The sequence below is a fragment of the Ambystoma mexicanum genome, chromosome 11 (genome assembly GCF_040938575.1).
Source record: "Ambystoma mexicanum isolate Mex_15411 chromosome 11, UKY_AmexF1_1, whole genome shotgun sequence".
NCBI classification, from domain to species: Eukaryota; Metazoa; Chordata; class Amphibia; order Caudata; family Ambystomatidae; genus Ambystoma; species Ambystoma mexicanum.
The window spans coordinates 1067574681-1067600485 of record NC_090934.1 but is presented as its reverse complement, the minus strand read 5'-3'; the positions used below and the strand labels follow the sequence as shown (position 1 = coordinate 1067600485).

Below are 25805 nucleotides of genomic sequence, written 5' to 3'. Positions count from 1 at the left end.
GCACAAAGGTTTTCATATCTGCGTGAATTCCAGCTCAGTATAATTTGCTGAAGATCTGTGCCTGGGTTCTTGTCTGCCCTAAGTGATCGCCTGTCCGATAGTGATGGCCTTCCCTGGCCACCTGGGAGGAGGATATATTGAGAAAGTAGTGAGGAGACCCTCAGATTTCACACAGAAGACACTTAAAAGTTGGATATTTGAACTTGATAGCAAATTGTCTATGATTCAATAGATTGATTTGAAAAAGAAGTGATCAGCATTGCTCAATTTTAATATGAACAATTTGCCAAGAAGGTAACATTTCAACAACTTGACTCAGAGTGTACATTCATTTGATGGACTCTTAAAGACCGAAAGCGGAAATCAAGAGATAGACTCCCTGCTTTTAACAACAAAAAGGTGTCTTGAGCTCTATCGCTTTCAAAGAGAAGAGGTGTAACAACTGGCTTTCATATTTTCCTAAAATATATCCACACCCATAGTTTGAAAATGAAAGTAGCCTGTGGCAGTACTCTGCTTACTACATAAAACCGCATTCCTCTGCCCCACCCTCCACATGGTATACACCCCAAACTTGTGCTATCATGGCCATTGGACTAGGGTCTAGGCCTTCCTCACTCCCAAGGTCCAAATGGACCCAGTCCTGGCGCCTCTGGCGCCAGGCTCATGGAAAAATGTGCTTTGCACACTCTTTGCCTAGGGCACGTGCATCAGGGCCGGGCGTGACCATAGAACATCATTGGAATGGCACGTGCAAGAGTCCCAGGGAGGGGCAAGGTGGAGCCACAAGACAGGGCCTAAGGGAGGGGCCAGGGCCAGCCTATTTAAGGCCAACCCACCCACATGCCTCTGCTTCGCGTTATTCTGATTTCAGCAGCGTAACGCTTACCGCTGTCCTTACCTGTTCTTCATCTCGTCGTGCATCCACTTGATTCCAGCTGCTCCATCGCTGAAGACAATCTTACCTGGATCCCGCTACTTCATCACGGAAGGCGCATCTTACTTGATTTCAGTTACTCCATCGCTGAAGGCGCACCTTACCTGATTCCAGCCGCTCCATCGCTGAGCGCGCATCTTACCTGCATCCCATCGCTATCAGAGTCGGAGCCTTTCCTCACCTGATCCGGGCATCCACCAACGCTCCACTGCTTTTCTTCATCTTCGCGGTACCTTCATCCTGCAGCCGCAGAGCTGCTCCCGAGCATCCAGACTCCGCTCTACACCGCCAGTATTCTCCTACAAGGGAAATAGAACACAACAGGTTAGAAGCCATATAAATAATGAACGCTTGGCCGCACCATACCTGAGTCAAGAGTTACATTATAAATGCCAATTTACCAGCTAATTCGGGAGCTCCATCATCCTCAGAGAATCCCCGGACTCGCTCCACGACTCTGATCTGCCATCTTCACACCTATTGGGAAGAGATAAGACATTGCAAGAATGCCTATTAATAATCAAGGCAAAAGACATTATAATATAACGAACATTAATCATAACCAAAAGACTTACCTTCTAAGTGGGTTGGTCGCAGCCAGTCTGGATCACCACTTCCACGGACTAGTGAAGCAACTAGGTCCACTATACGCGCCCCTGCTACAAGAAGCATGACGGAGAGCTCAGCGTTACAAAACCACAGGTGAGTTTGCATGGGAAAACGCTTGCGCACTTCATTTTGACACGAGAGGGTCGAGGGAATTCACGACACCACCACGCCATTCGCATTACCTCTCATCTGCTCTCAGGGACAATACCAGCGTCCAGAACAGCAGGCTCAGCAGCCTCTGAGAGAGATAGTCTATCCAGGGGAGCCAAGTCGAGGGAGGGCTTCGACCGTGCCCCAAAGCCCCCGCAGAGACCAGGTGAGCGTAACATATGCATATGACTCTATATTCATTTTAAGGGGATACTTTTAAGTAGATTTCATTTTAATACTAAGCAGTTGCATATTAGACGACCACAATGGACTTGTAAAGATATCTTATTTAGCTTCAGAAATGAGCCCTCCTGCCTTCTATTAGAAGAGAAGGAGCACCATCATGCATCTTTGTTTTTAAAACATATTGAAGTAAACATGTGTGCAAACATTTAACCACAATACAAGTTATGTACCATACAGGTAACTGATTCTGATGGGTACAATATCTCATCTGCAGATTTCATATCTTTGTATCCATAAGAACCAATGTTTGCCATAAAGTAGGAAACGTTGTTTCTAATGGCTGTTATCTACTCTGCAGATTCCTTAACTTTGAAATGTCAGGTCGTAGACTGGGACCATAGAATCTATACGCTAAGACGTGCATTGCACCGGGTGGCATCACCCATACCCACAGTAGCGTGGGCGGATGCCTTGTGGGCTCTATCGGAGATGGCAGTGTCCAGGGTATAAGTGATACTGCCCGCCCGAGCAACAGACTTCACCCACGTATATTCCACCATAGGTGGACTGGATCATTCTAAAGTGTCAAAGGAGGAGTGTGGGTCAATAAGAAATCTGCAGAACCAACATTACCCGTAAGGCACGTAACCGGTAATTCTAATGGATACGATCTCGTCTGCATATTCAGGTTTCTTTACCCAAAGATTTGATGCACTATAGCCCTGACAAACAAAGGTTCAACCCTTGCATCTAAATCTATGCAATAGGGCGTTGTAAAAGTGTGCATGGTCAACCAAACGGCTGCCATTCATATCTTTTGAATTGGCACTCCTCCCCCTTCAAGAAAGCAGACCCAGGTGCCCATCCTTAGTTGAGTGTGCCACAATCCACTCTGGAGGAGTTTGTGTACTGTTTTATTACTAATGCTAATGCATGCCCGATCAAACTGAAGACTGTCAGTTTGGTCACAGCCACCACCCTGAATGCATGACCATGGGCAACAAACAGGGGCCTGACCATTCGGTACTCATAAGACCTGGATATGTTCTGGCTAAGTGTCCTCTTAGGATCAAGCCTATGCAGCCTCTCCTCTGCCCTTGAAAGGTGACAGGGTGGAAAGACAGCCGGAAGCAGTATGGCTAGGTTGAAGTGAAACTCACGGATGACCTTAGGCAGAAAAGATTCACCTGAAGGGTCACCCTGTCTTTCGTAACAGGTGTGAAAGGGCTGTCAGCCGACAGGACCAACAGTTCATTCACTCCTCTAGCCAATGTGATGGCCCCAAGAAAAGCCATCTTAAATTGAAGAAATTTCCCATCACAACCATGCATCGGCGCAAACAGTGGAGTCCTCAATGTGCAAAAACCAAACCAGGTCCACTCTGTCTAGAAATACAGCCCTAGTAAATAGCGAATCACCAATCCTTTCAAGAATTGCATCATCTGCAGTGCGGGAATAGGAGGCGATGTGCACTGCCTCATGAATCTCTGTGGGATCAGCAAGGCATCGCTGGGTGCACCCCTTCTGGTGACCTCTCTGGAACAGAACAGTGGGCATTTCTTACTGATGTAGGTTGCAAACATGTCCACCAGCAATAGACCCCCACATCTGGAAGACGTGATATACTACTGTTAAGTCCAGAAACCACTCAAGTGACATTGACTGCCTCTTGCTGAGAGCATATTCCCCCAAGATTATTCTCCCCAGCCAGATAGAAGACCTGGACCGAGATATTCATGGCAATCTACCCCAACCACAGAGCTCAGGCCTCTGTGAAAAGCTTCAAGGAGCCCACTCCAACACACTGGATCTTTGAGACAGGCATGGTATCAAGGGAGATGACACAGACAGCAAAATATCAGGATGCTTTAGCGCCTAACTTGCCCCATACTATAGTGGGATTTTCCCTATCTAAAGAAAGTCTGTGTCTGCAAGTCCAAAGTAAAAGGCTGTCTGTGTCAAAACCTATGCTTGCCCTCACAACTATAACTAAACATGGTGTGGGAATCTTCTCAGTAAAATAAAGTGTTCAAAAGTAAAGACTAAGCTATTTTCAGCTATCTGAAGTTCCCCCATCTCAAGTTCAATACAGTTCCAATAGAGGTTGTCTTCATTAGTGTTTGTCAAATTCTGAAATTACCTTCTCCAAGTTTGAATGTACCCCAATTCACATTAAGAGGAGGTCTTGCGATTCCCTTCCCCAAGTTCAAATGTTGCACAGTTCACACAAAACTGAGGTCCTGGGACTCCCTTCCCAAGACAGTGTTCTCCAGTGGTTTGATTCTCAGTGTTCCCTTCCCCAAGACTTTAACATAACGCTTACGTTGGTTTCCTCTGCTCAAAGTTCAAAAGAAAACACCAGGTCCGTTTGACCCACCTGGACGTTTGCTTCAGTAATTGTTTCACAGTTCTTTACAGCGTGTTCACCATTCAGGGTTTCCTGGTCTACTAGGCGCAGTTGTCAGACCACATGGTCCACCCATCACAGGTCAGTAACCCTATTCTTTTCTTTGGCTTGATTCTTGATGTTTGTAACTTCCACAGTAGGAAAGTTAATGGTCTAGGCACTATTGTCAGACAGCACAATCCACCCATCAGAGGTTGCATAACCATAAGTCTCCCCAAAACTGGTGGGCCCCTTATAGGCTCTTCTGCCTTAGGTATTCACTTTCCACACTTGTATTCCTTGTAACACTCTTTTATACGAGTTCTTGTCATGTAATATTCTTGTGACTCTTTCCCACGTTTGCAGTTATAATTGACAGCCTAGCCTTTCTTATCTTTGCACTTGTAATACCCAAAACAATTCTTCAATCCTTCACATGCCTTTATTTCTGTTCAAACTGTTTTAACTGGCAGTGTGATGTTTGATATGTATATAGAGTGTTCATTCACCAGTCAGCACATCATAGTTTACTCAAATAGCAGCTTTCTTTCAGTTCGGGATTCAATATATGTAGCAGTTACTTGTGCTCTCTCAAATAGCAGCTTTCTTTTAGTTCGGTATTCAATAGATGTAGCATTTATGTGTGCTTGTGGATTGTTACTTATTTGCAGTCCCTTTGGAGTGCTCCTGTATCCCCAGTGTCCTCTGACACTTTCCGGTCCTTCGCAGCTCCTCCCGGCTGCTTCCACTGTTCCCACTTGTCTTCTCCCCGAATGGGAAAATAGACTGCCCATTCACCAGGCATGTCACAACACACACTGCAGCTTCTCAGCTCTACTCCACACGCGGTCCAGGTATCCCCACTGGTCTCGCCAGCTTTCGCAGCACCAGCTGCACCCAGGATTGGGCGTCTTTTCTCATTCCACTGCTGTACGACAGCACCTCCTGTCCACCTTCCAATATGAGGGCTCCCAGTCCTCCAAAATCCGTCTTGCGGGTATCCTGGGATCGTTGCCAGCGTCTCAACTTCTTGGTCTTGTCCCAACAAGACGGATTCTCTTCTCCCTCTCTCTCCATGTATGATTTTGGGATCCACCTTTTATACTCTTTTCCATTATCAACCGGTTGCAGATGCAGGGGGTTAGTCTCAATTGCCTGACCTTTTGTAAGCCTGTTAGTGTGGCATGCCTGACTGGACGCCACCAGGCCCCTCTTCATCGTTGCAGTACTAGAGTGATGTTTGCAATAGGCCTCTTCCTCTTCTCACATTTTGGAAAGAAACTACAGGGAAAAATTGGATAAGATTGACAATATCCCATGAAGACCGAGGGAGGGTAGGGTAGGTAAGTGTTAGTGAAGGGGGATATAATTTCTCGCCTCTCCCCAATCCCCAAAGACCCTCCACCCAGGTTATCCTCCCAAAATGGCCTTTTTGCTGGCCACCTGCACAGAGGATCCATGGGAAATAGGAGTGAGAATACCCTCAGTTTTCTCACAGATCACATAATGCATTGCAGTGTTATTGTTCGTCAGGATCATCATCTTCTTTTGCAGCAACTGCAGCAGAGTGTCTCTTTCTGACCCTACACATCATACTTTCAGATCATTCGTATAAGCATTTGACCGCATCATTTCAGCATCTGTGATGACCTGTGCCTGAAACGGTGCAAATGGCGCACACACACCATAACAACCTCCTGCAACTTAATTTCGGTACCAGGCTGCTGCACACTGAGGACTTGATGTTCAGGGACACAGTCAACTGGTTACAACTGACAACTGGACCTGAGTGCTCACAGGAGCCTTCTGCTAAAAAGCCTTGCCTGAGGGATAAAATAAATACACTAGGCCGTCAGGCCCCAACATTTTCTGAAAGATCCTTGCTGCGAGCATAATCTTCTTCTTGAAATTGTCCATGATCATCCTGGTAACCAGATACATCAAAGGGTGAGATCTGGGGTGAGGGTTGGGAAGGGCATCATTAAAGTTATGTCCAGCACTGCAACTATGTACTGTATATGCATGGTAAGGATTAGGTTTGATTTCTTGATGTTAAAAGTAAATCACGGGAGGTAGAGCAGACAGAATGTCTCCTAGCTGGGAAACCTCTCAAGCCCATCGTTGAATTCATGTGGAGGTCTGCAACATACGGCTCTCCAAATGTTTTGCACTATAATTCCCATGATCCTTCACCTGTGACTGTGCTGGTTGCTGCTGATGGAAGTTGAAGTCAAAAACACCATTTGCTAATAACTAGACACTTTTTTTGTCTGACCTTCTTTCTTGCTCTTCTTTCTTTCCCTTTTTAAGAATCTTTCCGCTTTTCTTTTGCAGGTTGCCAGTGTCCTTTAAGGCATTAAAGGGTCCTCTAAGGCTGACAAGGGAGACATGGTCTCTTCAAATACCTTAGGTTCTTGCTTTTGGGGGCAACAGCATCAAGATAGGCTTTTTGGTGGCAAACAAAGCTCTGTGAATCACAGATGCAGAAATACAGAGACTCTGAGATGAGGAGGCGCGCTAAGTCAAGATCAGACCCGGCTCTGGTGGTTCCATTGCAGCAGCTAAGATGGCAAAGGTGCCCAATCTGGCATCAAGACAGTTTGGAGTTGCCGAGAAAGCCAGGGTTCGCTTCTTTCAGTTATGTGTTTTCTGGGAAAATCAGTCCAGAGTGTCAGGGGCAAGGTAAGTCCTTTTGTCTTCCCTTTGCAACCAGGAAGCTTTGCACAGAGCACATGCAGGGTTCTGTCATCTCCAGTGAGCGTTGTCCTCGATACCAGTGTCTTAGTTGCAGTAGGCCTTGTCAGCCCAGCTGGCCATCGCACATAGGTCCTGGGGATGGTTAGGGTCAAGAGCTTCCCTCTTGCTTGGAAGTCTCTGTTGTCACCTCTATGACAGAGATGTTTGGGGATAGACGGTATCCCCCTAAACAGTCAAAATAAGAATCCTTCTTGTCTTGACATTCTGAAATAAATCAACTAAGGTGATGGTCTCCCCTCCTTTTATAGACAAAATGCTTCAGTGGATTGGTACACAGCAAGCCTGTTAGGGATTCAATCATGGCTGCTGTAACAAATGTCCTTTGCCTGTTGATGTTATACTCAACGTGCCTCGTCTGCAAGAAGCGGGAAGGGGTGACGGGAAGTTTGGGGAGCTTTAGACAATCCAAGATGGTGAAACCCCTCTTGATATGATATGATAAGGCATTTGTAACGCGCCTATATACAAGTGTTTCAAGGCGCGACGAGGCAGGGAGGGGGGAACAAGGGGAAGACAGACAACGATCGTACTAGGCCAGGTGTCATTCAGACCGCGCAAGTGCAGGGGTAGGGGGAAGGGAAAAAGTGCAAGGGGAAGGGGGAGGTGGGAGGGAGTGCAGTACAAATAAGTAGAATAGAAATAAAACAATAAATAAATAGGGCCAGCTGGTGGCAAGTGCAAGGTAAGTGCAGACAAGTGCTGGGGGGCGGGGGCTGTAGGGATACAGAGACAGTCCCGCAGTGCAGGGGTTGCCAGGGAGGCAGTGCAAGTGAAGAGTGACTGGGCCCAGGACCGAGGTCGGTGAGAGTGGCCCAGTTGCAGAATCAGTGCAGTTTTGGTGAAGAATTTAGCAGGGGAGAGGGAGAGAGAAAGCAGAAGTGAGGAGGAAGGTTTTGAGGTGCTTCCGGAACCGGAGATGGTTCTCCTCAAGTTTCAGGGAGGCAGGAAGGCTGTTCCAGAGGGAGGCACCTGCCGCGGAGAGAGATCTACCCCCAGCTCGTTGCTTCGAGAAGAGGCTGACCCTGAGGGAGTTGGAGACGGATGAGCGTAGGGCTCGGGAAGGAAGATATTTAGGAAGAGAGAGTTGAAGGTATTTAGGCCCCTGGCCCCAGGAGGCCTTGTGGACAATGCAGAGGGTTTTGAACTTAATCCTCGCAGCCACTGGGAGCCAGTGTAGAGATTTCAGTCCTGGAGAGATACGGTCCCTGGGCTTGAGGCCAAGGACAAGTCTCGCAGTTCTGTTCTGGATGAGTTGCAGAGGGCGGAGAGTGGAGGCAGGCAGATTAAGATAGAGGCTGTTACAGTAGTCCAGCTTCGAGAGAACCAGGGCTCGGGAGACAGTGAGCTTCTGGGGGAAGGAGAGGAAGGGAAGAATACCTCTGAGGAGGTGCAGCTGGTAATGTGACTTCTTAGAGATGTCAGATATATGAGGAGAGAAGGAGAGTGTGGAGTCGAAGATGACCCCGAGGTTTTTTGCCTTGCAGGTAGGAGCAGGAAGAGGGCCAAGAGAGGCCGGCCAGAGAGCTGCAGGGAAGGAGGGAGTGGGTGTGCCGATGAGTAGGATCTCAGTCTTACTAGCATTAAGGCAGAGGTCATTGGCAGACTATCAACAGCTTCAGCATGGAGGTTAAGCTGGGAGATGGCCAGTTTCTCCAGGAGCTTGCCCAGGAAGGGAGTGATGGAGATTGGGCGATAGTTAGCCGGACAGGAGGGGTCGGCAGAGGGTTTCTTAAGGAGAGGGTGCACAAGGGAGTGCTTGAGGGGGGATGGGAAGACTCCAGAGGCGAAGGAGTGGTTGCAAAAGTCAGCCAGGGCAGGAGCCAGGGAGTCGATGTGGTCCTTGATAGTTTTGGAGGAACAGGGGTGAATCTGTTTAGACGAGACTTTCATAGATCGGACTTGTCTGGAAACCTCGTCAGCAGAAAAAAGGGGAAAGGCAGAGAAGGAGGGAGGAGGGGTGGCTGCAGAAGGGCCAGTGGAAGAGCAGGGAAGAGAGGGGGGAGGTGATAGGAGGAGAGTGAGGACAGGATGTCCTGAGTTTTAGAGATGAAGTGGGAGGCCAGTGCAGTGCAGAGGGCCTGGGAGGGGACAGGAGAGGTAGAGACTGCAGCAGGGTTGGCAAGCTCCTTGCAGATTTTAAAGAGTTCAGCCGAGTTGTTAGATGCCGCAGAGATGCGGGCTTGGATAAGGGCTCTCTTCTTGGTGAGAACAGAGAGACGGTATTGCCTCTGGAGCAGGCGGCAGGCCAGTTTGTCAGAGGATGAACATGAAGCACGCCATTTCCTCTCTGCCACCCTGCACTTGCGTTTTAGGGTGACGAGATCCGAATCATACCAGGTTTCAACCTCTCCTCTGAGCTACCCTAACTTCAACCCTTCCTCTGTCTGCCTACTTCAAAATGACAGAACAGTGCAAGGTAGGCAAATTAACGAATAGTACAGAGCAGGGGGCTAGTCAAAAGGTCAGACATCCAAAAAACATCAAAGAAAGGCTTACACCCAGGATATTATGCTGCAAGTATCTCACAGTCTGTAAAGTCTCTGGGCACACTCTTTTACAGTGATGATGTCCTCTTCATATCTGGGTTCTTTGTTCTGGCTGTGATCTTTGTCTTTTCAGGGTCCTGATGTTCGGAGTAGTCCGAGTTGACATCTTGGTTATAAAAGGACAAGTGGACACCTTCACAACAGACAGCTACCTGGAAAAGATCTTTGTGGGACAAATCTTGTCCTTGGCTGAGGGATACCTTCACAACAAAACTGGGGTGCGAGAGGTCGAGTGGGCATTCCCAGCTTTTCCAGGTACCTACAGGTAGGATTTGATCCCAACTCCATTGGTTTCAACAGGCAGCATGTTTTTTCTTTGGGTTGGTTGCCTCGCCACTCTTAGAAGGATCTGGACTATACCACTTAATACGCTTTTCTGTACTTTAAATATTTTGGATTATGGTCTCTGTGAGGGGTCAGAAGTAAGGCACAGACAGAGTGGTGTCATGTTTGTGATCAGATACTTTTATTATATGAAAAAGGGTTTGAAAAATGCCTCTCTGTCTCAAAAGCTAAGAGGGGTTTACCTGCCTCTAAGAAAACTAATGAAACTGTCAGAATGTCCAATTATAAAGTCTGTCCGTATCGTGTCTCAAAAAACCTACTTCTGTCCCTAATACTAATGACATACATCAACAGTTCCAACATAGGCTATCTCTCTTTGTGTGCGGGTCCCAGACTCGCAATGTTCGGATTGATGTTTAGTTTCTGGCTTTCAAATGAGTGAGTGTCCCAGACTTGCACTCGGTTCCCAGGGTACCAGACTCTTTTTCTGTGGCCTCCGCCTTCACCCCTTCGCTGCCCTGGACCTCCTGCACCATTCAGGTAACCCACATACCAGTTTGCTTCCCACTAGAAGGTATCAGTATTTCCTGAGTGGCTGCAGCTTCTCTGGAGGCTCCAGTCACATTCAGGGCTTCGTCTGAGCCGTCAGCAGCTTCTCTGATGTCCGATTCTTCCTAGTGCCACGTCCTCCCTGCCGGGCGTTTCACCAGTGCGCGCATTCTTCTCTTCTGCCGTTCTTAGCTTCCCTCCAACTATCTCTTGTCCTGCTGGCCACAACACAGCTTGTCGGTTTCCTCCTTGGAGGATCGTTCCTCCATTGCCTCTCAGCTGTCTGGCATTTAAACTCCTCTATTGGGAAAGGTAATTGTTTTACCAATCATGTTTGTTGGTAAACTAGAATGCTAATTCTGTTTTTTGATAGTGATCCTTGGACTCCTGATCATCTTCTTCTCAGTACATGTCACAGAGTCAGATGTAACAGACTTTGCATTTTCTAAGATTTGAACTTTCTCACGTATATTAGATTGACTAACCTGACTATAACAGATATTGGCTACATCAAAAGAAGGGAGAGGAGGATTGGAAATTGGAGCGGGGTATAGAGGTACTAATGCAGGGGCATACCATTTTCTCTGAATATAGTTGACCCTAAACCCATAAAGGGGTAACTACCCCTTGTGATCCTCCCTCTGTGTACCACCCGCAGGGGACTATAGTACTGTGGACGCATCGCCTTTGCCCCATGGGAAAGGTCTTCCCCTAGGAGAGAAAGGATGACATCCTCAGATTCGTCACATCTCCCATCAGTCTCTGAGCCAATGTCATCAGCAAGTCTATTCTGTCCTCTTCACCTAGCTTCACCTAATCTGTGTCTCCAACAATTTCCCTCATCACTCCCAAGCTCTGTCTCTCCTATCTTGTCCAACCGATGCGCAACTCTCTTGGTTTTCCTTCATCTGATCTTACTCTCGCACGTTGGCCCTCTTGTCTTGACAAACAGAAGGATTTCTCTCGTTCTTCAGGATTAGCTTTTCTCACTCTGGCACCACTCTAGGTAAGCTGTTCTATCATGCAACCTGTCAGGAGATTGTAAAAAAAAATATTCAAGCACTGAAAGACTGACAAAATGAGGACTCTGGTTCACAGGTCTGTTTTGTTATTCGCTTCAAGATCAACGATTGGTCCAGGCTAAATAGGTATAAATCCTCCCCTTTTCTTAAGCTGGTGTTAGTGGCCTTCTGTAGTTGTTGTGCATTCATTTCCAATGAGGTCCGGCCCGTAGCTCCAGCCCAAAGTTATAAATACTGTGCTATTATTTTAATTTGGGGACTTAATCATAGTGTCCATCTGATCCACAGACCAGCTTCTCAAAGGGTTTGTTTGTTTCTGGCAATACTGTGCAGTGCACAAGCAGATAGTGTGTGTAATCTTACACGTCCATGCTGGAGCTTGTGCACCCGGCATCTGCCAACTCTGAACTTTCATACATAGCATAAACCTATGATCAGGGCTCACAACAGTGAAAAACCATTTTAGTGTTGCAGACATCATTCTGGCTTTGGCAGCAATTTTCTCTAGGTTTCCTTTCAGGAAAACTAGTGCTAGAATCTCAGACTCTCAGTCTCAGATCAGGAATATTCCTTACCTCCATGAAACACATTTCCTTTACCACGCTGGGGACCTTTCATTTTGCTAAGCACTGATTATACCCTTGACGCTAACAATGAAGTGCTGGGGATGCTCCAATGGAACCTCTGTATTCTGCCTCTAGGAGTCACATCACTGAGTGAGTCACCTCCCCTGGGCTCAGAGTTTCCCAGCATTCCCATACGGCCCACGAGCAGGTGACTCCATCACAGAAGATTAACAGGTTTGAGAGATTCATTGAGAACAATCCTACTCAACCAGGAAAGGATGGGTTTATAAGGTTCTGTATGTCTGAGGCATCAACAGATCCACACTATCTTATCAGCCCTGAATTGTTAGGGAAGCAAGAGATGTTAGTCCGCTGAACTTCCAGGGCAACTGCCTGAAACACATGTTCTTTGGACACAAGCCCCCCACAGCTCCAGCAAGGCCACTCTCATTGCCAAGTACACTGACTATTAAATAAAGAGGAGTCTTTTGAACGCACACAGATCAGGGAGGCCTGTCCACAGCCTTCCGCTTGACTCTTTCCACTCCACATTTTTGCATGATGTTGGTGGGAGGCCTGAAAAGATAATTTATTAAAGCTTTGACAGGACAAGCGCTGTCAGGTTCTTGGATACCATGTTGGACATTTCAAGCAGGAATTTTGTTTTCACTTGTGGCCCTCTACTGCTTGGCAAGCCTGAATGGCCTTCTGCTGACTGGAAGAGAGGATAGTAATTGATCTTATACTAGGAAAGTTGCAGTCAACCCTATGATGGACTTCAGTAGCCTAGGAGACGATGGCCGATTCAGTTGATAAACGGCATATAACAATCTGAGGCCTACTCCTTTGAGGTTTACAAACAGTGCCTAACATCCAGCGCAACTCATTAGAATTAGAGTGATTTGCTTAAGTGTTTGAGAGCCCCCGTGCCTAACATTGTCCCTCACTCTGAGTGTGTGTTTGAAATAACTATGGGACTGACAATAAGCAGGATAAAGTCTACCCTTCCGGAGGGAAGATCCTGCCTGTCTTCCATGACATCTTAGAACCTGAAAGGAGTCTATCTTAACTATGAAGTACCAGCTTGTGTACTCTAAAACCATTTGCAGCTGCCTAGCATCCATAAATCCTTCTGAATGACCTTCATTGCTTCCAAACAGTGGAGCTGAATTGTGAAAACATTGAAATAATATCAAATGTCTTTGTCTCCTTTTGCTCTGAAGCGATTTCCAGAGAGCCCACAAAACAGGTGTACTAGATTCTCCACACCATTTGTCTCCAACCTTTCTTCTTCCTTATTGGTTTGAATCATGCATCCTTCTTATAGTCCACTTCAGTTAAATCGAACTGGTTTTGATATATTTTTACTTGCCAAAGTGATTAAAAGTGTTATAATCTTAGCTGCCAATTCCATATTAAAAATTGAGTTGCGTCCTGCAAATTTGTCCTTATTTTCTTAACTGGTTTTGTGCTATTACATGTTTTATTTCACTTAATTAATGTTTTCCTACCGTGAAATCTATGGAGTGTTACAATCCACTTTGCAAGTCACTGAAGGGTTTATAACCCCACAGAATTTAGAGGGTTTCACCTCTAGCCACTCATACATATGGGTTCCAAAAACCTTTAAATGGGTTGAATCTTTATATCAGGCCTGTACTTAAGCAATAAGCCCCGAGCAGGGAGCAGGGGGCATTACCGATTCAGGTAATGCTCCGTGGCCCATAGTTACAGGCTGAGCGAAGTGAGGGCCTAAATGATGGTCCAGAGGCATTACCTAAAGTGGTAATGCCGTCCCTGTAATGGGCTTATTGCCATTAGTACTCCGGTCCTTGAGACCGGAGTACTAATAGTCCATTTTTCAGTTGCAAGAAGCTGTCTGTGTTTCGCAACTGAAAAAAAGGCTGCCAAGGAATGGGCAAAAAGGGACTACATGTCCCTTCTTCCTTTCCATGGAGGCCATTGAAATAAGTTTAAAAAAAATCAAAACAAAGAAAATGGCCACCATGGAAAGGGAAAAGGAACTACACGTAGTCCCATCTCCCTGTCCATGGCGGCCACTGGTGAAAAGAACCCGGGGCTGCAGCGGTGAACCAAGCCTTGTTGGCTGGGTAATGCCCCGTTGAGGTCTAATGAGCTTGGTTGTTACAAGCTCATTTACCCTCGCCGGGTACTAATACTCATTATTACTGATTTGCGAATACATTACTTGTAGCAACTGAGTCTTACAGTTCAGTTACTCCTAGAGACATTTCACTCCAGAAGGAAGTTAGCAGGAGCAACTTTAACTTACTCATGGAAAGAGAAAAGCGGGTGTCAGAGAAACTCTGGTAACTTCTTTGAGAATCAAATGAAATAGCCTCACTCCTTGGAAACTCAGAATTTACTCCTGGTAATTTCTTTGTAATTGACCCTTTTATATTTAGGAATCCACTGATTTCAAAACATATTCATGTGACAAGATTCTGTGTTGCAATTCTTTTGAAAATTAATTTAGTTATTCTTAATAAATATATATTCTTTCTGGTAACCTTTCCATCACTTTATTCCACTATTCCTCCAATGATATCAAAATATGACACATAAAGGTTGATGCTCCAATGTTATTATGTGATAAGATATGCAAGGATTAAAGCATCAGCTGCTAGGACCAACAGGCCAGTGTATGCTTGGCATTCTCCCTGAGAGAAGATGATAAACTAGAAAATATGGCATTGGCATTTAGTGGGCAGATAGAAATAAGTATTTCTCCTTATGCTTGTGTATCAGTATGGGACATTCTACTAAATGCTGACAAAGGCCATCTAACCCTTCTGGACACGTTGGAATTATGTTACTCACCGCCGATCGGGCTGGAGCGTTGAATAGAAGACCTCAAGGAAACTGACCAGGATGACAGACGACCTTCTGCACCGTTTCGCCAGCCAGAGTAATGAGTAACCTCTCCTCCAGTTAAGGCTAACCCAGAACCTAGCCTCCTCAACCTGAGGGAACTCTTCCCTGCAATACACCCCTCTGTTGTTCAAGGTAAACAAGCAGAGGTGTTAATCCCATGAAAGTGCGGGGAGAACCACACCGCCACACCAATGCTGCAAAGAAAGACACAAAGATTAACACTAGTCAAGAGAACAGTGAACAGATCAGCAAAGAAGCACATTCAATATACCTGTCACTATGGCTTTAAGGACCTGGTGGGCATACCTATAGGAGAACCAAAGACAGAACACTGTATCAATCTGAACCCTGCTGTTGTTGGATTTAGAATGTGAGGAAAAAAGAGAAAATCAATCTTACCCCCCCCCCCCTCCACCCTTCCGTGCAGTATGGGTTAGGTAAGGTTCCTGAAGTAACAGAACAACGGAAGGACAAAATAACAAACAGGATGGTTAGTATGGGAATGCTGCCTGGGTGGAACGAGGGCCGCACTAGGGTTGGGTTGGTGCACTTGAAGCAATACCCAGTTTATAGACGTCGTGGAGTCTTTTGAGTAGGATATTTGAGGAAGGGAGGCTTCTGGCGTGGATATGGTTCACAGGGCAAAGGGATGCAAATAACACCCCAGAGCGGGTCTTACCCGGAAAGTCTATGCCCGTAGCTGGTAATACGGGCTGAACGTTTCAGGACCAGCTGAGAATTCCCAGAGCAGGTTTTGGCCCAGAGGGTTTGCTCATAACTGGTAATCGAGGTGAGCTGCAGCACAGAGGGAAAAGCCGAGGACCAGCGCGTATGTCACAAGACGCACAACCCACACAACACCAGCCACATCCCAGCAGCACCATACCTGTGGCCGGAACCCTCCCCCGGCGCGCCCCTTCAGATTCCATGACGCCGGGGTTCCCACATGGAGTAGGCGGCGTGCGGCGTCATGGAGACTATGGCCGCGGTGGCGCTGGGGAGGGCCGGTCCCCACTGGCCCTGCTTCCTGGTCACGTGTGTTTAGGCAGCACTCACGTGATATTAAAGAGGCAGCCCGCCCAGCCAATCCTGTTGCTGCTTCCCGGTTGCGTGGGTCACGTGACACGCAACACCACTCACGTGGTCCAATGAGAAAACGATCACGTGACCCAAGCACCGGCTTAAAAGTACACCGAAGCCGGTCCTCCGTGTTTCTCAGCTGTTCTCACATTTCGAGTGACGTTGTGTTTTTCTGATCCTGATATTCCGGCTTTTTGACCTTGATTCCTCGTGATTTTGGATTGCCTTTGCCTGCTCCTTAGATCTGGTATTTGGACTTAGCTTCACGGACTTTGGACATTTGGGCTCAGACCTTTGGACTCGCTCTTTACGGATTTCGGACTTCTGGCTCTGAACATTTGGGTTTTGCCTTCCACGGATCTTGGACCTTTTCTGCTTTGAACATTTTGGGACTGCCTCTGGAAACTCCTTTGGGCTCAAGTTTGTTGTGGACCTCAGCATTCATGCTTCCCCCTGAGTTCCAGTTGTTCTAGGTGGTGGGCTCTCCATCCTGATTCACCTTACATACTAGGTAGGTTTTCCCTTCTGTTTCCTTTATTGTTGATCAACTCCAGTCTCTTGTCATTGTACTCACACTTACCCGCTCTTTCCTTACAGCACCTGGTACCCGTGTTCCTGACCCTTCACACCTGTGGCCTCAATAATTGGTGAAGGAGTATTCAATATCTCTCCTTCACTGGTGCTTGGGGACGGAGGTAACCATAGACATCGCAGAGGTTTCGGCGTGACAGACTGAGAAGCCTCTCTGCCTTGGCTATGGATGCCGCCGCCGGGGACCAGGTGGCTGCTTTAGTCCAGGCCATTACGGTTCTCAGAGCTGATATATCTGCTGCCACAGCCGCCATTCATCAGCGACTTGACACCATACAAAGCGAACGCCACGCACTCCCTCCTGATTCTGAATTTGGGGATAGCTCTCCCCAGATGAATCCACCTGCTCCCGCTCCAACTCCTGCCCTGGTCTACGTTCCCACGCCGTTCCCCCTGGCTCCTCCCGAAAAGTTTCAGGGCGATCCTAGTAAGTTCCGCACTTTTATAAATCAGTGCAAACTCCATTTTTTATGCCGCCCTCAAGCTTTCCCAGATTCTACAACGAAGGCGGCATTCACACTTTCACACCTGGGGGGCATAGCAGCCGCCTGGGCCAACCCATTGCTAGAGACCAATAGCCCCGTGTTATACGATTTCGATTTGCTAATCACTGAAATGACAAGAGTGTTTGATACCAGACATAAAGCACAAACACGGGACCTAGAATTATTAGAACTAACTCGAGGCAAGAGTCTGCTGGTTGATTACATTACACGTTTCAACCAACTGTCAGTGGAGACAGCATGGCCGGAAAACAAAAAGGCTGTGGTGTTTTACCGTGGTCTCAATGAGGCTATGAAGGATGCACTGGCAGTTGTGCCTGCGTTGCCTGCACAATACCCCGAATTTGTGGATCTGTCACTACAGGTCGATGCCCGGAGGGCTGAGAGAAGATATGAATCTAGAAAATCAGTCCCTTTCTCAAACCCAAACACCAACGACTCCACAAGTGAACCCATGCAAATCGGCGGGGTCCGTAGCCCTATCACAGCCACCGAAAGGGAACGCCGTAGAACCTCCAACGCCTGTTTTTACTGCGGGTTGAATGGCCATTACGTCCGGGAATGCCCCCGATGCCCTAAACCTAAGGCAGAGGTTTTTCGGAAGGCCCGTCCCTAAGAAACACTTTCAACATTATCGGGACCCATGCACATCCAGGCCCTTCTGATTTCCACCGACAACACTCCTCATCAGGTTCACTTAGCGATTGATTCAGGGGCTACGGGAAATTATGTAGACATAGCACTAGCTGCCTCACTTAACCTACCCATTTTTAATAAACGACGGCCTGAACCTGTGCAAGCTGTTGACGGTTCGTCACTCATCTCAGGCCCAATCAAGCAGCAGACAGCCCCTTTGACCCTTTGACCCTCGTTATCCACAAAAAACATAAAGAAACCCTTTCATTTGATCTCATCACGACACCTCAATTTGGTCTCATCCTGGGTCTCCCGTGGTTGCGAACCCGCAATCCAGTCGTTGACTGGGCCCAGAGCAAAGTACTATTCGAATCCCCCTACTGCCAAAATCATTGTCTGGTATACCCTGAGTCAGTGGCCTCCCCTTCTCAAGTTTTGGGCGCCTTGGCCCATTTGCAGCTCACGGATGAGCATGATATCGATTACGACACTCCTAACCATGTCGTGGGGATCACCGCTTCTGGCATACCTGTGGCATACCGGGATTACTTGGATGTTTTTGACGGTGGTCAGTCAAAATCTCGAAACTAAAATCTCGAAAAAAAAAGCACGAATTTAAAATCTCGAGAAAAAAAATATCGAATTTTTTATTTATTTATTTATGTGTTTTTGGGGTCAGGTAAGTAAAAAAAGGGGTAAAATAAAAAAAAATGAAAAAAGGGGGGTTGGGGGGAACCCCCCCATTTTGAAAAAAAACGCATTGAAAAAAAAATTCGATATTTTTTTTTTCGAGATTTTAAATTCATGCTTTTTTTCTCGAGATTTTAGTTTTGAGATTTTCACTATAAACCGTTTTTGACAAAAAAAAGGCTGAACATCTCCCACCACACAGACCTTATGACTGCCCCATTGACCTCGTCCCTGACGCTGTAATACCCTGTGGTCGGATGTATTCCTTGTCCCCCACGGAAGATCAGGCTCTCAAAGATTATCTTCAAACTGCTCTAAGAATAGGCCACATTCGTCCATCACAGTCCCCTGCTGCCAGTCCCATCTTTTTTCGTCCCCAAGAGGGAAAGCGACTTACGCCCCTGTGTGGACTACCGCCGTCTCAATCAAATCACCATAAAGAACCGATACCCGATTCCCTTAATAAATCCACTCCTGGACAACCTCACTCATGCCGTTATCTTTACCAAACTTGATCTCAGGGGGGCCTACAACCTTATTCGAATTAGACAAGGGGATGAGTGGAAGACCGCCTTCTGTACCAGACATGGACTATTTGACTATACCGTCATGCCCTTCGGTCTCTGCAATGCCCCTGCGACATTCCAGAGATTCATGAATGACATCTTTCATGACATCTTGGATACGTAGGTCATAGTATATCTAGACGATATTCTGATTTATTCCCTCTCACTCTCGTCAAATGTAACTCACGTTAAAGAGGTGCTCCACAGGCTTAGGACCAACATCTTGTTTGCCAAGCCTGAAAAATGCCTCTTTCATGTTACAAAGGTAGATTTCCTGGGGTTTCACATCACTCCTAAGGGCCTGTCCATGAATGCGGCCAAAGTTGATGCTGTTCTGAACTGACCGGTACCCACAACGGTTAGAGCATTGCAGTCATTTCTCAGGTTCGCAAATTTCTATAGAAGGTTTATTGCAGGGTTTTCCTCTATAGCTGCACCACTAACTCGCCTCACCAGCCCCCGAGAACCATACGTTTGGACGAAAGCACAGGATCTGGCTTTCGAGACACTAAAAGCGGCCTTCACGTCCGCTCCTATTCTGCAGCACCCAAACCCTGATATGCCTTTTGTAGTAGAAGCAGATGCCTCATCATTTGCATTAGGGGCTGTACTATCACAACATTGCCCTGCCTCAGGAATGCTACACCCTGTCGCCTATCACTCCCGCAAATTCACCGCTGCGGAACAACACTATACTGTGACAGAAAAGGAACTGCTTGCTGTTAAGGACGCATTTCAGGTTTGGAGACACCACTTGTTGGGAGCAAAGAATCAAATTGTCGTTTATTCCGACCATCGTAACCTACAAGACCTGGCAAACCTGAAATGCGTAAACAGCCGACAAGTCCGTTGGCACCTATTCTTCTCCACCTATGATTTTGTCATACGTCATCGTCCTGGTACCGGTCATGGTAAAGCAGACGCTCTTTCACGTCTACCGGGTGGAGAATCCCTTCCTGTTTTCCCTGAACATCTATTGGGCAAAAATCATGTTATTTGTCTATGTACCCCTTTAACCGATCTTATCAGTTCCGTCCGCAAATGGGCCTCTAAACATTCCAATGACACTAACGAATGGGATTTAACGTTCAACGAGGGGTTACCCTTTATGCAGGGCCTACTGTTCCTCCCCACCATGGATATGCGCATTCAGGCTCTCGAGTGGTCTCACGACACTCCAGTTAACGGACATCCGGGGCAACAGAAAACCCTCGCATTGTTAAAGAGATGGTGCTGGTGGCCGTCCATGCGCAGAGATGTAACTAACTATGTTTCGAACTGCCCGATATGTGCTCAATGTAAAAATACGAAGGGACGTCTGTTGGGTCTGCTCCAACCACTACCCATTCCTCCTCGTTCCTGGCATACGGTGACAATGGACTTTATAACCGATCTACCGAAGGTCCAGGGCCATGATACTATATGGCTCGTGGTAGACGCATTCACCAAGATGGCGCGCTTTGTCCCCTGCACCGGCATCCCTTCAGCACCGACACTAGCCAGATTATTTTTCCAGTCTGTGTTCTGTCTTTTCGGGTTACCCTTGGTTATTGTATCCGACAGGGGTTCCCAGTTCACCTCTAGATTTTGGCATTCCCTCACCCACCTCTTGGGCATAGACGCTAGGTTCTCGTCTTCATACCACCCCGAAACTGACGGCCAGACTGAACGTGTCAATCAGACGCTAGAACAATATCTTCGCTGTCTCTCTCTACAACACCAATACACCTGGTACCAAGTGCTACACCTCGCAGAATTCGCATATAACAACGCACCACACTCTGTCACCGGATTTTCTCCATTCTATTCCATGTACGGTCAACATCCCTGAGTCTTTCCTGTCCCAGACTTATCCACAGCATTAACTCCTGCAGCAGCCGTCTGCATTAGGGATCTGAAAGACATACATGCTCAAACCCTTGTACACTTGAGGGAAGCCCAGACCACCATGTGTCACGCAGCCAATAAAAATCGTGCCCCGGCCCCTTGCTACTCGATGGTGATAGGGTCTGGTTATCCACTCGCCACCTACTAATACCAGGTTGTCACAAGCTCCTTCCACGTTTTATAGGTCCGTACCGAATATCAAAGGTCATTAATAAAGTGGTTTACCGTCTAACCATACCCTCCTCATGGCGCATACACCCAGTGTTCCATACTTCCCTGGTAAAGCCTTGCCGGCCCCTCACGAGACCGCTTCTGCCACCAGCACCACTTGTGCAGGGGTCCTCGGATGAGTATGAGGTGAATGAGATCTTGGGATCGCGTCTTCGTAAAGGAGTTTTGTATTACCTGATCGATTGGGCCGGCTTCGGCCCGGAGGAGAGGTCATGAGAACCTGCGTCTAACGTTCACGCCCCTCTTTTAGTATCACGGTTCCATCGGGAACATCCTTCCTGCCCACGTGGACGTGGGCCTTTGGGTGGGGGTTCTGTCACGAGACGCACAACCCACACAACACCAGTCACATCCCAGCAGCACCATACCTGTGGCCGGAACCCTCCCCCGGTGCGCCCCTTCCGATTCCATGGCGCTGGGGTTCCCGCATGGAGTAGGCGGCGTGCGGCGTGCGGCGTCATGGAGACTATGGCCACGGTGGCGCTGGGGAGGTCCGGTCCCCACTGGCCCTGCTTCCTGGTCACGTGTGTTTAGGCAGCGCTCACGTGATATTAAAAGGGCAGCCCGCCCAGCCAATCCTGTTGCTGCTTCCCGGTTGCGAGGGTCACGTGACACGCAACACCACTCACGTGGTCCAATGAGAAAGCGATCACGTGACCCAAGCACCGGCTTAAAAGTACACTGAAGCCGGTCCTACGTGCTTCTCAGCTGTTCTCAGCATTTCGAGTGGCATTGTGTTTTTCTGATCCTGATATTCCGGCTTTTTGACCTTGATTCCTTGTGATTTTGGATTGCCTTTGCATCCTCCTTGGATCTGGTATTTGGACTTAGATTCACGGACTTTGTACATTTGGGCTCGGACCATTGGACTCGCTCTTTACGGATTACGGACTTCTGGCTCTGAACATTTGGGTTTTGCCTTCCACGGATCTTGGACCTTTTCTGCTTTGAACATTTTGGGACTGCCTCTGGAAACTCCTTTGGGCTCAAGTTTGTTTTGGACCTCAGCATTCAGGCGTCCCCCTGAGTTCCAGTTGTGCCTGGTGGTGGGCTCTCCATCCTGATTCACCTTACATACTAGGTAGGTTTTCCCTTCTGTTTCCTTTATTGTTGATCAACTCCAGTCTCTTGTCATTGTACTCACACTTACCCGCTTTTTCCTTACAGCACCTGGTACCCGTGTTCCTGACCCTTCACACTTGTGGCCTCAATAATTGGTGAAGGAGTATTCGATATCTCTCCTTCACTGGTGCTTGGGGACGAAGGTACCCATAGACATCGCAGAGGTTTCGGCGTGACAGCGTAGCAGGAGGCACGCCTAATTCAAATCGGGAGGCAAAGGAAGTTCGTTCAGCGGGCTGGGTCGGCAACAAACTGGCAGCGAGGTACAAGGGGGAAATCAGAGAATGGTCAATAGGAATGTCTGAGGTCACATATGATTCACACAAACTAAGATCAGAGTAACGCTACAATTAGAAGCAGCGTTACAAAGAAATGGCTTCCTTTTGAGTAGTGGACGAGGGGCAGAGCTTGTGTGCCTGCATTACGCGAGTAACCAGCTGACTAGACACATGATCGCTACCTAGTTCTTTCGCTCGGACGTGTTGCCTAGGCAACCTCCAGCCATGCCAAAACGGGGCACCCAGACGCTGGAAAAGACAGAAACGATCCCGGGAGGGGCGTCCGGACTGAGATGAATGCGTACGCGGAAGAGAGCGAAGAGCCCCGGGTGTGACAACTTATCAGCAACCTTTGATACCATATAATGGTATATAGGACGGTCTCCCATCTCCAGTACTTCCAATTATCAATACTTGAAGAAGGAACAAAAGAAAACATGCTAGCCACTAGAGAAAATAGCAGCTAGCTCTTTAAGTGAAAAGCCTAGATGCACCGAGGCAAGTGGATTTAAAGAGGAGTGGTCATTAACTCAGGAGAGGAAAGAGAGATCAATAGAGAGGATTTCATGGTGAAGCAGGGAAGGTCCCCTGGCAACATTTTGTTTTCTGGAGGAGGGGCTGTGGACAAGCATGGAGCCCGCAAAGTCCAAAATTACTGGAAGCAGGCAACAGAGAAGCGAGCTCTGTGGAGACGAGATTCCCACCGGAGTGGAGCCGGAGTAATAGTGGTGGTCGAGTGACTACGAGATTACAGTGGTTGGCAAGCCGCCTGGGCAGCAAAGTTGAAGCCGACGAAGCGAGACCACTAAAGATGATGTGGTTCCCCAGTGAGGAATACCGAAGTTGGGAATGAGGATGAGCCGTGTCGGGCAAGGACGCTGGCAAGGAGACGAACGAGGAAAAGAGAACGCCCGATAGACCCAAACTGTATGCAACTCAGAGACGTTCCCACCTGAACGAGAAGGTAACAGGGAAATGGGGAGAAACAGGAATTGAAGTGGGAATCATTATAAGAACGCTGAAACGGTAGAAACGAGAAAAGTGAGAAAGTAAATCAGACAAACTTGAAATGCCTGGGTGATGGAAAGAGAAGAACAAGTTACTTCTTACCTTGTAACGTTCTTTCGACGGGATGTTCCTCCGACGTATTCCTCATCTTAGATATCTCCTTCCAGCTCTGCTGGCCTCGGAAAAAATGTTCTCTCTAGAGGGCGCTGCGCGTCGACGTCCTCCGAGTCGATGTCCCTCGACAGCCGCCGTATCGACGTCGACGTCATCCTGCCTATAAAGGCCGCGCGCAGCGTCCGTTGCTCAGTTCCGTTTTGTAGCCCACAATAATACTTTCTGGACTAAACTAATCACCCTGAAGGAGCGTAAGCTGCAACAACAAGGGAAGTAGAACTGCGGGGATGGATGGGAGGGTCGATGAGGAATACGTCGGAGGAACATCCCGTCGAAAGAACGTTACAAGGTAAGAAGTAACTTGTTCTTCAAAGGGATTGTGTCCTCCGACGTATTCCTCATCTTAGATAGGCTCCCATATCAGTATTCTATTATCGGAGGAGGGAGTACTGACTTCACGCTGTCTTCTATTGATGAATAGAATGCAGTACAGCCCTTCCAAACCTAGTCTCTTGACTGGAGGAGGAATCCAAATTGTAAAAACGTGTAAAGGTATGGACAGACGACCATGTAGCGGCCGCACATATGTCTTTAACCTGCACGCCTCTTTTGAGGGCCGATGAAGCTGCAATACCTCTGGTCGAATGAGCCCTAAGGTTTTGAGGGGGCTCTTTCCCTGCCAGTTTATAACATTCCAGAATGGCTAGAATGATCCATCTGGAAATGGCCTGCTTAGTTATTGGTAACCCCAGCTTGTGACCTGCGTAACCTACAAACAGCTGGTCTGCCTGTCTTATCCTGGCTAGTCTACTGATGTAAAAACTTAAAGCCCTCCTAGGGTCTAGCCTGTGTAACCTCTCTTCCTCTTTCCCCGGGTGAGGAGGAGGATAGAAAGATGGTAGGGTAATCTTCTGAGTGATATGAAATTCAGAAACCACCTTTGGGAGGAAATTAGGCTTCACTTGCAGGACAACTTTGTCTTTGTGAAATATTGTGTGAGGGGGTTTACAAGAAAGAGCTTGTAATTCGCTCACCCTTCTAGCAGATGTAAGTGCTGTTAATAAAACAGTTTTAAGGGTAAGGAATCTTAACGAACAAGAATGGAGAGGTTCGAAAGGTGTACCCATCAGGAAAGTTAGTACTAAGTTTAAATCCCATAGGGGAACTTGGAATGGTCTTGGGGGATAAACATTGGTTAACCCCTTTAGAAACTGTATTACCAAGGGTAATTTGAAATAGGATGGTTCTTCCGCAGTACGCTTAAAGATGGATAGCGCTGCGAGATAGCCCTTAATGGTGCCAACTTGAAGGCCTGAATTTGCCAAATATAGTAGGAAGGACAAAACCATTGGTGTACCACATGAAAATGGGTCGATATTCTGTTCTCTACACCAGCTGCAAAATCTGTTCCAACGGCAGCGGTATAAAGACTTTGTTGCTGGCCTCCTTGCCGAAAGCAACACCTCCATAACATCATCAGGGAGGTCCCAATCCTTGTACCTCAGCCTTTCAGAAGCCAAGCGTGAAGGTTGAGGGTTTTGATGTCTGGATGGAGAACCTGACCTCCCTTCTGTGAGAGTAGGTTCTCTCTGAGTGGAAGTCGAATTGGAGGGCAGATGGACAAGTCTAGAAGGTCCGGGTACCACATTCTCCTGGCCCAATCCGGGGCAATTAGGATCATGGTTCGCCGGAATCTTCTCAACCTCCTGATCATTTGAGGAATGACAGGGACTGGTGGGAACTCGTACAGAAGCGGAAACTCCCAGTCCACTATGAACGCGTCTCCCAGAGCTCCTCTCGGGGGAAATTCCCTTGAGCAGAACAGGTCGCATTTCCTGTTTAGGCTGGTGGCGAACAGATCTACCTGAGGGGTTCCCCAAAGGGCGAAGATCTCTTGAAGGACTTCCTGAGCTAGCTCCCACTCGTGGGAGACTGTGTTCTGCCTGCTCAGAGCGTCCGCTGTCAAGTTCTTCTCTCCGGCTAGGTGAACTGCCGATAGAGAGATTCCTTCTTGGATTGCCCAAAACCAGAGCTGCATCGCCTCTCTGCACAGGGCTAGTGATCCTACGCCTCCTCTTTTGTTGAGGTAATGCATGGCCACCGTGTTGTCCGTCATTATCAGGACGTTCTTCCCTTGTACAGCTGGCAGGAACGCCTTCAGCGCAAGTCTGATGGCTCTCAGCTCTAACAGGTTGATGTGTAGTCTGGACT

General features: G+C 47.6%; 1 protein-coding gene across 1 annotated transcript in view; it reads right to left on the bottom strand.

Moving 5' to 3' along the window:
* The window catches only part of WDR93 (WD repeat domain 93), a 640373-nt gene that overhangs the window by 539313 nt on the left and 75255 nt on the right, over positions 1–25805 (bottom strand). The window contains exon 2 of the mRNA XM_069624316.1: positions 14835–15082. The gene's annotated coding sequence lies outside the window, so the exon portion shown is untranslated. The remainder of the gene's footprint in view (positions 1–14834; positions 15083–25805) is intronic.